The sequence below is a fragment of the Tiliqua scincoides genome, chromosome 1 (genome assembly GCF_035046505.1).
Source record: "Tiliqua scincoides isolate rTilSci1 chromosome 1, rTilSci1.hap2, whole genome shotgun sequence".
In the NCBI taxonomy this organism is placed as follows: Eukaryota; Metazoa; Chordata; class Lepidosauria; order Squamata; family Scincidae; genus Tiliqua; species Tiliqua scincoides.
Genome location: NC_089821.1, coordinates 50,182,784 through 50,187,503, shown reverse-complemented (window position 1 = coordinate 50,187,503; position 4,720 = coordinate 50,182,784). Strand labels below are relative to the sequence as shown.

General features: G+C 47.5%; 1 pseudogene; it reads right to left on the bottom strand.

The window, feature by feature from the left end:
* Nucleotides 1–683: 683 nt before the first annotated feature.
* LOC136643936 (uncharacterized) lies at nt 684–3,484 on the bottom strand (annotated as a pseudogene).
* Between the last annotated feature and the right edge of the window lie 1,236 nt (nt 3,485–4,720).

Below are 4,720 nucleotides of genomic sequence, written 5' to 3'. Positions count from 1 at the left end.
GCCCTTGAAGACAGTTCTGAAATTGCAGTTAGTGCAGAATGCAGCAGCTCAGGTAGTCACTGGAGATCGGCAGTTCAAATCTATTGGACTGCTGTTCCAATGGCTGTACAGGCTGCTGGTTCTTTCTGGGCCCAATTCAAGGTGTTGTCTTGACCTCTAAAGCCCAATATGGCTTAAGGCCAGTGTATCTGAGGGACCGCCTTCTTCTGTAGAATACAACTTGCCCTCTCCAGTAATCAGAGAGGGCCTTTTAGATGTGCTACTGCCTATGTCGGTGAGAGAAGTGGCAGCGAGACAAAGGGCCTTCTTGCTACTGACACCAACTTTATGGAATTCCCTCCCATTTACTTGTTTAAAAGATTTCTATACCATGCTTTCCTATGGTGAACAACTGAAAAATAAAAATACAGCTAATAAAACATATAAATAAAAACATGAATAGGAAACATTAACATAGGCATAAAGATCTGAAAAGCAATCACTTGCTCAGTTTAAGACACAGATGTTTAGTTTAAGCTTTGTATGTATAACTGCAATTTTTACACACTTAGTAAGAAGTAAAGTCCATTAAACTTGATGGAACTTACTTCTGAGTAGACTTGCATAGGATTGCACTTGCAGAGTACAGGTCTCATTCCTGCTCTGTTCACATGCTTAAGATTGTATGTACTTCTTCTTCTTCTTTAGTGTTTGACCCGTGTGGTGGCAGGGTTCGCTATTTTGGATCGGAGTCGCCACTTCTCATGGTCATGGTCTTGGTTCAGGTGTAGGCAGGTGATTTTCATGTCACTGTGCAGAGTGTCAAGCCAGTGCTGCTTCAGTTGGCGCTTCAATTGTTTGCCATTGACCTCCAACTGAAGGCCCTTCTGCACCAGCATATCGCTGTTGGCACACACAACATGGCCATACCATTGAAATGGCCTTCTCTCAACTTGTCAGTGATTGGAGCGACACCGTACCGCTGCCAGATGTCGTCACTGCGGATGTGGTCAAAATGAGTGATATCACTGATTCAACACCACATCTTAGTCTCCATGGCAGCGAGGTGATGTTAGGTTTCTCTTGTTGCCAGCCAGCATTCAGCTCTGTAGAGTGCGACTGGCCAGATAACCGTCCAGTAGATCTTTGACTTGAGACAGTCACTGATCTTCTTGTCACAAAGGTCATCATGCGCCACTTTGTTCAGGCCGCATTTACTTGCTCAGTGGTCTCGTGACTCAGGCTGCCATCAGCCGCGCTGAGGTGCGAGCTGAGGTATCAGAACATCTCAGCACATGGCAAGTCTATGCCATTTATGTGGATTGTCCCGAGTTCATTGGGATCCGTCGTCATGTACTTGATTTTGAGGTGGAGGCCAAACAATACAAGATGGTTACTCCAAGCTTGTACTTGCTGCTCAACGTCCGCCTGGTTGTCAGATGTGAGAAGAACATCATCTGCATAGAGAAGTGTCCATGGCTTTTGCAGATCACGGGTGATGATGTCCATCATTATGATGAACAGCAACGAAAAGCGCACCCAGCCTAGGTGGAAGCCGATGGTAATGTGGAAGTCTTTTGATGTTCTAGCAACGGCCTGCACATGACTCTTTGGGTCCTTGTACAAGAGCTTCAACCATTGAACAAGTTCTTCTGGCACTCCTTGGTCACACAGCATGTACCAGATGACATCGTGCAGCATGCGATCGAACGCCTTTTGAAGGTTGATAAAGGCAACATGCAGTGGCTTTTACTTCTCTCAGTGCTTATTGAGCAGGAGATGGGCAGCGGGCTCTGCATCTGTCATTCCACAGCCACTGACTAAGCCTGCTTGGTTCAACATGAGTTGGACGATGTCGCAGTTATGGCGGTCAACAACCCTCTCAAAGATTTTCTTTCTGTGAGAGAGGAGGTGGATCGGCCAGTAGTTTGCACAGTCAGCCGGGTTGCCTTTCTTCTTCCAGTTTGGGATGGTTGTGCTACATTGCCAGTTGGCAGGCGTCTTTTGTTCGGCAATGATTTGGTTGAAGAAGCTTGTGAGCCAATTGACCGGATTCCAGCAGCGTGATTTCCAGAGCTCAGTAGCAACATTGTCAGGATCCGTTGCCTTGCCTGGCTTCATTTGTTTCAGTGCCTGTCTGACTTCTTTAGGACTGATTGGCTGCACAGGTCCATGAGTGGTGTCTGTTTGTGGGATCGGCGGGTGCAGGAATTCCTCTGTGGAGAGCCACTCGAAGTGCATACAGCAGTGTTTGATTGCCTGTCTCCGATCGCTGATCAGCTGCCCTTTCTCATTGTTTATGCCCTTTTTCATTGTTTATGCCACAGAACTTCTCAATATCCTTGGTTGGGTGCTGCCGCAATTTGGTGAGCCAGTAGATGTTGCACTAGCTCTCTCGCGTGTCAAACTTCTTGTAGACATTGTCATAGTGTGCGGCTTTCGCAGAGGCAACATCTTCCTTTGCTTCACAACGAGCGTCTCAGTACTTCTGCCAGTTGGCAGGCGTTGTTGAGGAAGACGTGGTAGAGCCACTTTTTATCTCTCACCTTTGCCTTGAAATAATTGGTCCAGAGCCAGGTGTCTTGGTCAATTTGGCATCTGGCGGGCTTCGTCACACCGAGCGTTGCACGTGCAGCCTCACTAATGGCATGTGTTGCCTTTTGCCACATTTCTTCAGCAGTCATTACGGCAGGCAGTTGGACGCATGCGACGAGTTCAGTCTCCTTCTCTCGTATATGCCACTATTTGATGCGTGTGATTCCGGTGTGCTCTTTGTGTTGTTGTTTCAGCAGCTTGACACGTAGCTTGGCAACAAGTGGGCGATGTTGAGTTGCAACAGTTTCGAACGGGATCGCTTTGACATCAAGAACTGTCTTCAGATCGCGGCAACATATGAGGACGAAGTCAATCTGCGACAATGTGCCACCGCTGTAGTAGGTTGCGAGGTGTGAAGTCCTCTTTTAGAACTAGCTGTTGGCGACTACGAGGTTCTGGGCATCAGCAAAGTTGAGCACTCTTTCACCATCGCTATTACAGACACCAAATTCATGGCCGCCTTGGCTACTGTAGCCTTCTGTTGTTTCACGGACATGGCTGTAAGGTCTCCAGCAATGATGATGTAGTCTGTGGGGCGAACCTCTTTGACTTTCTCGTTGAGCAGCTGTCAGAAGGCATCCTTGGCACTGTCGGTGCAGCTGGTCTGGAGTGCATAGGTGGAGAAGTAGTGAATGCGCTGCTTTGCTGTGACAAGTATGATCTTCATGAGGCGATCGTCGAAGCATCCAACTTCTGTGACTGTGTCACAAAGTTGCCTTGAGATGGCGATGCCAATGTCATTGCGCATCTTTGGGCTGCAATGGTAGATGACCTTATAGCTATCGCCAATTGGCCTAGTCTTTGAGCCACTCCAGCGGGTCTCTTGGAGTGCACAGAAGTCAATGCGGCATTGCTTAAGCACTCTGACGAGTTTGGCTGATCTCCCAGTGAGTAAGCCAATGTTGATCATGGTGACGCAGATGTCTTTGTGGCATCATGCTTTTGGTTTTGGATTTGGTTTTGGACTAGTCTGCTTGCATCCTGGCGCCATCCTTGCGCTATGAACTCTTGTCCATTTTTCGTACAGGCTGGGCCTTGCCCGAATGCATCATTTGTGGAGGATGCCCTCGCTTTTCTTCGAGAGCACATGCTCATCCAATTCGTGTTTGATGTGACCTTGGAAAACCGGCTGGTCTGTCACAGGGGTCTGTTGCTGGTACTGGTCTGTGTTCAGCTTGCCCCGCTGAAGACGGGGAGTTTCCAGTGGCACCATGACGAGGAGCAGACCATCATCACCCTAAGACTGCATGTACTCCCCTAGGAATTACTTACTTCAGTGTAAGAGAAAGTGATAGACAATTGCCCACAAAACATTAATGATCTTCTGAAAAAGCAAACACCTGGCCTGAAGGTCCTGAGTCTCTTTACTAAGTCCATTTCCACAAGTTTTCAAAAGAGAAAGTTGGAGGAGGGGTTAGAAGATACTGTACCAATATTTGGGCAATTACTGATCCCTTTTCTGAGCTTTCAGCAGTCACACAATCCAGCCAGAGATGCCTTCTTTGGCTTGGGGGTGGGCATGGATTCTGGAAGGAGGCTGAAAGGGTGGCAATCATCTCTGTGAGCATGAGGAAACAGGTCAATGCTCTTGCCACCCACTGGTGATGGTGAGTAAACTCCCTTGAGTAAGTCCCACTTACACTTTCCTGTGAGTAAGCCCCATTTAACACAATGGGACTTAATTCTGAGTAGAGACATATACAGCTGTGCTGTAAGTCACTGAAATTTGATGGCATTTACATGGAAGTTCCTTTTTTAAAAAGTGACCCAACATGAACTTGTTGAGTTCTTTCTGAGAAAATAGCAAATGTAACATTGATGAGTTTTGGTCTGATCCAGCAAGTGTTTGCCTGTGGTGGTGCTGTGTAGTGGTTAGACTGTTGGGCTTGGACCAGGAAGAACTGAGGTTTGAATCCTCACTTAGCTCAGCCGTGGAGCTTGCTGGTTGACTTAAATTAAAAGACTGAAATCTAGGCCTCATAGGTTTCCAGCTGATCACCACTTTCCTTTTCTTCCAGTGTACTGCAGCACTTTCCATGCATGTTTACTTGGGAATGGGCTTCATTGAGTGGAGCAGGGGTTTTTTCCCAAGTAAGGGGGCCTGGGGCTGCAGCCCTGATCTCCTCTTATCACCTCCCCAACCCCA